Raw genomic sequence first — 9,334 nt, 5'->3', positions numbered from 1 at the left:
TGTTATGAAAGGTGCCTTTCAGAGTATGCAAGGAGAAGATGATAAGTGAAGACCACAAGGTAAGCTTAAATAGCCGTACAATATAGCCACACAATCCACAGAAATCTCTGCCCTGCATGCTGAATTCTTATACAAAGATTTCTACTTATTCTCAAACTTATCTCCACAACAACACGAGCTATTAACACCTTTTAAATGGAAGAATCTCAGAAATCCAAGTGCTGTGACATGTACCAGATCCCATATGGACATTTGAACATACACAGTCACAGAAAGCCACCTGTAAAACTTTCCCTGGCCAGCAGATGTCAAAGAATCCAGGAGTTGTGAGCTCAATACCTAAATAGTGAGGTTTCTTCTGCAGTACTGGATCATATTGTGACCTCCCCCCAAATTTTTATTTTCCTCTATCTGTTCTTTTACACAAGAGTGGAGTGGGATGCACAAGCAAGAGAAGGAGGGTCCTTTCTGTTTCTTCATGCTCCTCCTAGAAAAGATTTTTATTATTAATACTCCACACACCAACACATCCCACATCACATTGTGCAGGCATTTGGGCAAAGCAATTCTTCCAGAAATACATCAGTCAAACTACCCAGTACAACTTGCAGAGGATGTCCAATCCTAATTTTGCGGTTAGCCAAACCTATGGCAAGGCCACTGGGCAGGTCTTTTATCATGACAGAATTATATCTGATAATAGTCAACAACTTGCAGGCTTCACCATCCAAGCCACTCAGGTGAAGCATATATCTGCTTGAAATTAATGCCAAGATGACAGGAAGGCTTAGCTGGGGATGTCCATGAGAGCACTGATTGTTGTTGCTAATGGGATTGTAATGGATCCTAATGAGAGGAGGAGGAGAATAGCAAGCTGAAGAGGGTTTAATAGCACCACTTCCCAGTGGGCTGAAGAGATTTTCTTGAGACAAAGAGTAAAAAGGTCAAATGCTTAGAGGGGCAGCAACAATATCACAAAGAAAGAGAACTGTGCCACCAAAGATAGATTTGGGGGCAAATTATTTTCTTTGTTCTCTTCCTCCCCATTGTTTGGAGCTTGAACTGAGGCAGAGGAACGAGTGTATTTAATAAGCATGCGTGTTATGCCAAATACACAAAGTAATGAACAGAAAAAATGTTAAGACAATTATAAAACAAACAAAAAACCCTAAACAAAACATAATGAGGATCATAGGGTTTTTTTAAAAAAGCTTAACCAGCAGCACCAAACACAACGTAGAACTGGATGAATTATGTAAGGTAGGAAAGGGGAGTACTCCTCTGATACATAAGGGTAGTACAAAATGGCAGGGAATAGCTAGAAGGGACTATGAGTAGTGATAATATCTCACCCTCAATACTGAGGCTTGGAAAAAATCACAAGCCAGGCTAGTTTGGGGAGATTCCTTCTTAATCAAAAGCTCTGTTAACCCACAAATATAAGAACAAAACTCACCTATTGAATCTTTCCAGGTGCTAATAAGGAATAATAATGTTTCTCCACATGACCATGTATTGTGAGGTGGGCTGAAACATTCTTCATTGAAGAATTGAAAGCCAATTGAAAGAGTAAGCCTTGGAAAGTATCTATCACTAGAAGAGGTTGAGAATTACCTGCTAAAATTTCCTCTCCACCCCGCCCCAATTCTGAAAGCTTTAATTCCCCAAGTGCAATGTGGGAAACCAGGACAATCTACCTGGTGGGCAGGGGACTCATGCCCAGTTGCATGTCTTCCATGCTGACCTGCGCCATCCCTTCTTTTTGTTGTCCTACTGAGTTTCATCCCTTTCATGGATCACTGCCTTGTTGTGGCGAAGGGGCTTGCATAACTCAGTGAAACCATAAGCTATGCCGTGCAGGGCCACCCAAGACAGCCAGGTCATGGTGGAGAGTTCTGACAAAATGTGGTCCACTGGAGAAGGAAATGGCAACCCACTCCAGTATTCTTGCCAAGAAAAACCCATGGAACATATCACAAGGCTAAAATATATGATGCCGGAAGATGAGCCCCTCCAGTTTCATGGGAAATGGAGCCCCTGTGTGGCTGATGGAGAGAATGCAATGGCTTGGCAGCGGTCTGTTCCTATCCAGAGGTATGCATGGAGTGGTTCTTCACATACAAACGTGGATATCCAAATGCGAGTTTACCACTTTTGTGTGAACTAGGCCTCCGAATACAAGTGGATACATTTCACCTCAGCCAGGCAAGCCACTAGAGTCATCAAACCAAATGTATCAGCCTTATATTATGATCTTCGAAGTGCTTAAAAATCCCTTGGCTTTAGGCAAACAGCAAAAATAGGTTTATCAGTCCCCACCCATGCATTGGGTTGGCTGCATTCACCCTTGTTGTTGTTGTTCAGTTGTTAAGTCATGTCCGACTCTTCGTGACCCCATGGACCATAGCACGCCAGGCCTTCCTGTCCTCCGCTCTCTCCTGGAGTGTGCTCAAGTTCATATTCATTGCATCGGTGATGCTATCTAGCCATCTCATTCTCTGCCGTCCCCTTCTCCTTTTGCCTTCAATCTTTCCCAGCATCAGGGTCTTTTCCAGAGAGTTTTCTCTTCGCAATAGGTGGCCAAAATATTTGAGCTTCAGTTTCAGTATCTGTCCTTCCAATGAGCACTCAGGCTTGATTTCCTTTAGGACTGACTGATTTGACCTCCTTGCAGTCCAGGGGACTCGTAAGAGTCTTCTCTAGCACCACAGTTCGAAAGCATCAATTCTTCGGCACTCAGCCTTCCTTATAGTCCAGCTCTCACAGCCATACGTTGCTACTGGGAAAACCATAGCTTTGATTATACGAACCTTTGTCGGCAAGGTGATGTCTCTGCTTCTTACTATGCTGTCTAGGTTGGCCATAGCTTTCCTCCCAAGGAGCAAGCATCTTTTAATTTCATGGCTATAGTCACCGTCTGCAGTGATCTTGGAGCCCAAGAAAGTAAAATCTGTCACTGCTTCCATTTCCTCCCCTTCTATATGCCAGGAAGTGATGGGGCCAGATGCCATGATCTTAGTTTTTTTAATGCTGAGTTTCAAACCAGCTTTTGCACTCTCCACTTTCACCCTCAACAAGAGGCTCTTTAGATCCTCTTCGCTTTCTGCCATAAGGGTGGTATTGTCTGCGTATCTGAGGTTGTTGATAATTCTCCTGGCAATCTTAATTCCAACCTGTGATTCATCCAACCCGGCGTTTCTCATGATGTACTCTGCATATAAATTAAATAAGCAGGGCGATAATATACAGCCTTGTCGTACTCCTTTCCCACTTTTGAACCAATCAGTTGTTCCAAGTCCGGTTCTTACTGTTGCTTCTTGACCCTTGTACAGGTTTCTCAGGAGACAGGTAAGGTGGTCTGGTACTCCCATCTCTTTAAGAATTTGCCAGAGTTTGTTGTGATCCACACAATCAAAGGCTTTAGTGTAGTCAATGAAGCAGAAATAGACGTTTTTCTGGAATTCTCTTGCTTTCTCCATGATCCAGCGAATGTTGGCGATTTGATCTCTAGTTCCTCTGCCTCTTCGAAACCCAGCTTGTACTTCCGGTAGTTCTCGGTTCACATACTGCTGAAGCCTAGCTTGTAGGATTTTGAGCATAACCTTTCTGGCATGTGAAATGAGCGCAATTGTACGGTAGTTTGAACACTCTTTGGCATTGCCCTTCTTTGGGATTGGAATGTAAACTGATCTTTTCCAGTCTTGTAGCCACTGTTGAGTGTTCCAGATTTGTTGGCATATTGAGTGCAGCACTTTAACAGCATCATCTTTTAGGATTTTAAATAGCTCAACTGGAATACTGTCATCTTCGCTAGCTTTGTTGTTAGCAATGATTGCTAAGACCCACTTGACTTCACTCTGTAGGATGTCCAGCTCAAGTTCAGTGACAACACTATCATGGCTATCAGGGACATTCAGATCTTTCCTGTATAGTTCTTCTGTGTATTCTCTCCACCTCTTCTTAATCTCATCTGCTTCTGTTAGGTTCCTGCCTTCTTTGTCCTTTAACATGCCCGTCTTTGCACAAAATGTTCCCTTGCTATCTCTGATTTTCTTGAAGAGATCTCTAGTCTTTCCCATTCTATTGTTTTCCTCGATTTCTTTGCATTGTTCATTTAAGAAGGCCTTCTTGTCCCTCCTTGCTATTCTCTGGAAATCTGCATTCAGTTGGGTATATCTTCCCCTTTCTCCCTTGCTTTTCGCTTCCCTTCTTTCCTCAGCTATTTGTAAAGCCTCATCAGACAGCCACTTTGCTTTCTTGCATTTCTTTTTCTTTGGGATGGATTTAGTTGCTGCCTCCTGAACAATGTTACGGACCTCTGTCCATAGTTCCTCAGGCACTCTGTCTATCAGGTCTAATCCCTTAAATCTATTTGTCACCTCCACTGTATATTCATAAGGGATATGATTTAGGTCATACCTGAATGGTATATCAGTCACCTCTTGTGCTGTTGGAAAAGAGTGTTTGCTATGATCAGCGTGTTCTCTTGACAAAACTCTATTAGTCTTTGTCCTGCTTCATTTTGTACACCAAGGCCATGCTTGCCTGTTATCCTGGTTATTTCTTGACTTCCTACTTTAGCATTCCAATCCCCTATGATGAAGAGGACATCTTTTTTCGGTGTTAGTTCTAGAAGGTGTTGTAGGTCTTCATAGAACCGATCAACCTCAGCTTCTTCGGCCTCAGTGGTTGGGGCATAGACTTGAATTACTGTGATGTTGAATGGTTTGCCTTGGATTCGTACTGAGATCATTCTATCATTTTTGAGATTGTACCCCAGTACTGCTTTTCCCACCCTTTTGTTGACTATGAGTGCTACTCCATTTCTTCTAAGGGATTCTTGCCCACAGTAGTAGATATAATGGTCACCTGGGTTAAATTCGCCCATGCTTGTCCATTTTAGTTCACTGATTCCCAAGATGTTGATGTTCAATCTTGCCATCTCATGTTTGACCACCTCCAGCTTACCTTGATTAATTGATCTTACATTCCAGGTTCCTAAACAATATTGTTCTTTACAGCATCGGACTTTCTTTTCACCACCAGACACATCCACAGCTGAGTGTCCTTTCGGCTTTGGCCCAGCCACTTCACTCTTTCTGGCACTACTTGGAAATTCCCTCTGCTCTTCCCCAGTAGTATATTGGACACCTTCTGACCTGAGGGGCTGATCTTCCAGCGTCATATCTTTTAGCTTTGTGATATGTTCCATGGGGTTTTCTTGGCAAGAATACTGGAGTGGGTTGCCATTTCCTTCTCCAGTGGACCACATTTTGTCAGAACTCTCCACCATGACCTGTCCATCTTGGGTGGCCCTGCACGGCATAGCTTATGGCTTCACTGAGTTATGCAAGCCCCTTCGCCACAAAAAGGCAGTGATCCATGAAGGGGAGGCAGTGATCCATGAAGGGGGCATTCACCCTGGTGCATCACAAATTGGGCACATCTGCCCTATCCCTTCAACCTCAGCCCCCTCCCCACAGTTCTGAAATATGGGAATAATAATACTGATTCACTTAACAGGGTGGTTGTAGGGATTACTGCATTTAGGGTGCAATCCTATGCAGGTTTAGACAGAAAAAAGTCCTACAACTCCCAGCATTCCCCAGCCAGCAGGAATGCTGGGAGTTGTAGGACTTTTTTCTGTCTAAACCTGCATAGGATTGCGCCCTAAGGTATATAATGCATTGTGAAGAGCATGTTTAGACAAAACAAAGTCCCATAATGCCCAACATTCCCCAGCCAGCATGGATAGGATTGAGCCCTAAATTATAGAGATTAAATACATTTGCATTAACCCAATTTAGATCACTCCAACTGCAAATTTTAGCTTTTTCCAGAATTCAAGGAAATCTGTGGTAAGCACAGATTACTCTTAATACTGCAAAGCAATATATAAATGCAGAAAAATATTATTATTACTTTTCACCATCACTCTGGAACATATTAAAAAGAACAGTCACTGGAATGCATTGGTAACTTCTGAATGGCCACAGGAATACACTAGATTTCTGATTTGTCATGGGAATACATCTACAGCAGGGATGTACAGCCTGAGGATGCTTGTGACTGCAGCCTGCAAAGCCAGCAGCACAGTCCTGCCCACCAACTTTTTTCCCCCATGCCCCTTCCCTTCTCCTAGCAGGGAGGAGCTCTTATCCCTGATCAGAAGCTGATTGGAGATAAGAGCTTCCCCCTGCTGAGTACTGAAAAAGGCTGCCATTGGGAAGCTCCATTCAACTGTTTCTTGGAAAGGTTGCAGAACAGTTGAGAATATCTGTACTTGGTCCTCACTTGATCTTTTAAAAGTCTGGACCAAAGCATCACCCCAGCCTTTTTTTCGGGCATATTCAGGGAGGCTTGGTGGTGGTGAAAATACTCCCAAAGGTTGGGGGGGGGGTGGATACTTGGGCGGGGGGGCTGTGGTTAGGGGTTCTAGTACTTACAGTAATATATGAAGCTGTCAATTATTGTTACCACATTTTAAAAGCCAAGTTGCGGCTTGGCTATGATGGGACCACAAAATGGGACCACGGAGAGCTGTCTCTGACTTCGGATCCAGGAATCTGAACTATCCTATGGCCCCCCAGACACTGTCCAGGGGCCATCGGATTGCTCTCTAAATGAAGTTAAAGAAATGCAGAAATCCAGAATGTAAAATACAGAATGCAGCTGTGAGGGTGCTCAGCAGAGCACCATGCTAGACACTTATTACACCTGTGCTAAAAGAACTGCACTGGCTGCCTATTAGCAACTGAGCTGTTGTTGTCAGGCCCAGGATACCTAGCTAACTGCCTTCTCCTATATTCACCCAGTTGACCCCTGAGATCTTCCAACGAGGCCTTATTGGTTGTTCCATGACCAATATAGTGTTGCCAAGCAACAGCATGTAAACAGGCCTTCGTGGTGGTGGCACCCACCCTCCGAAACATGTTGTTTGAGAAGCACAAAGCGTGTCAAACTTTAAATGCTGCTTGAAGACACATTTATTTACCCATGCTTTCCCTGACTTATAATGGATAATGACTTACAATTGCCTTGTCATATTTATATGCACTTATTGTTTTTTCTTGTTCTTTCTTTATTCTCCTTCTCTCCACTTTATCCCTTCAACAACAACCCTGTGAGGAAGGTTAGACTGAGAGTCAGTGGCTGGCCCAAAGTGGGCCTCGTTGGCCGAGTGGGGACTAGAACCCTGGTCTCCCGCATCCCAATCCAGCACTGTAACCACTGCACAACACTACGTGTATTTTATATGTGTGTGTATCGTGAACTGCTTAGAGATCTTAGGATTGGTTGTTGTTTATTCAGCCAGTCGCTTCCGACTCTTCGTTACTTCATGGACCAGCCCATGCCAGAGCTTCCTGTCGGCCGTCGCCACCCCCAGCTAGGGATGGACGAAAGTCCCTTACCTGATCCCGAAGCTTGCTTCACGGTGGGGGGGAGGCGCTCTGTCCCTCCCCCCGAAATTCTGGCCAGGGGGGAGGCACCCCGTCCCTCCCCGCCGAAATTCTGGCCGGGGGGGAGGCGCCCCATCCCTCCCCCCCAAAATTCTGGCCGGGGGGGAGGCGCCCCGTCCCTCCGGCCATGAAACCTCCTCTCCTGCTGGGATGCAAATGGCGGCGGCTGTAGCCGCCGCCGTTTGCGTCCCTGCAGTCAGCCGTGATAGGCTACGTAAATGTTTACGTAGCCTATCACGACTGACTTAAAAAAAAAGAAAAAGAAAGCGTGTATGTAAATGGCGGCGCCCATGGGTGCCGCCATTTGCGTTCCTTATTTTGGCACGTGTAGTCTACGTAAACGTTTACGTAGACTACGGCAAAAATAAGGGGAATGCTATTTGCGTTCCCCTTATTTTCGCCGTAGTCTACATAAATGTTTACGTAGACTACACGTGCCAAAATAAGGAACACAAATGTCGGAGCCCATGGGCGCCGCCATTTGCATATGCACTTTTTTTTTTTCAAAGTCAGCCGTGATAGGCTACGTAAACATTTGCGTAGCCTATCACGGTGTTTTTTAAAAATCTAGCCGTTATAGGCTACGTAAATCTTTACGTAGCCTATCACGTTTGTTTGTTTGTTTGACTTGGAAATGGCGGTGGCGGCAGCTGGTCAGAAGACCGGCCGCTGCCGCAGAACCGCTGCCGGAGCCGCCGCCGCCAGGGACATTCGAACAAGGTAAGTCCCGTCCCGGGGGGGGCGGGGGGGCAGACCATTTCTCCACCAATTTCGGGGGGCAGAATGTGCTGGCATTCGGCCTCTCCGAGATTCGTGGAGAAATTCTCTGACATCCCTACCCCCAGCTCCCCCAAGGTCGAGTCCGTCACCTCCAGAATATCATCCATCCATCTTGCCCTTGGTCGGCCCCTCTTCCTTTTGCCTTCCACTTTCCCTAGCATCAGCATCTTCTCCAGGGTATCCTGCCTTCTCATGATATGGCCAAAGTACTTCAGTTTTGCCTTTAATATTCCCTCAAGTGAGCAGTCTGGCTTTATTTCCTGGAGGATGGACTGGTTTGATCTTCTTGCAGTCCAAGGTACTCTCAGAATTTTCCTCCAGCACCACAATTCAAATGCATCTATCTTCCTTCACTCAGCCTTCCTTATGGTCCAGCTCTCGCAGCCATAGGTTACTACGGGGAATACCATTGCTTTCACTATGCGGACGTTTGTTGTCAGTGTGATGCCTCTGCTCTTCGCTATTTTATCAAGATTTGTCATTGCTCTCCTCCCAAGAAGGAAACATCTTCTGATTTCCTGGTTGCAGTCAGCGTCTGCAGTAATCTTTGTGCCTAGAAAGACAAAGTCTGTCTCTGCCTCCATGTTTTCTCCCTCTATTTGACAGTTCTCAATCAAGCTGGTTGCCATAATCTTGGTTTTTTTGAGGTTTAACTGCAACCCAGCTTTTGCACTTTCTTCTTTCACCTTCATCATGAGTTTCCTCAGCTCCTCCTCGCTTTCAGCCATCAAAGTGGTATCATCTGCATATCGGAGATTGTTAATTGTTAAAATCCAGCGATTTTAACTCCAGCCTTGGCTTCATCAAGCCCAGCACGTCGCATGGTGTGTTCTGCATACAGGATGAATAGGTAGGGTGAGAGTATACAACCCTGCCGTACTCCTTTCCCAATCTTAATTGGGAAGTCCGTTGTTCTGTGGTCTGTTCTTACTGTTGCTATTTGGTCATTATACAGATTCCTCAGGAGGCAGACAAGATGACTTGGTATCCCCATACCACCAAGAACTTGCCACAGTTTGTTATGATCCACACAGTCAAAGGCTTTAGAATAGTCAATAAAACAGAAATAGATGTTTTTCTGAAACTCCCTGGCT

This window comes from Heloderma suspectum, chromosome 10 (genome assembly GCF_057233095.1).
Source record: "Heloderma suspectum isolate Gila_16-S chromosome 10, 16-S_ref, whole genome shotgun sequence".
Taxonomy (NCBI): domain Eukaryota; kingdom Metazoa; phylum Chordata; class Lepidosauria; order Squamata; family Helodermatidae; genus Heloderma; species Heloderma suspectum.
The sequence above is the reverse complement of the archived record's forward strand: the minus strand, read 5'-3'. Positions refer to the sequence as shown.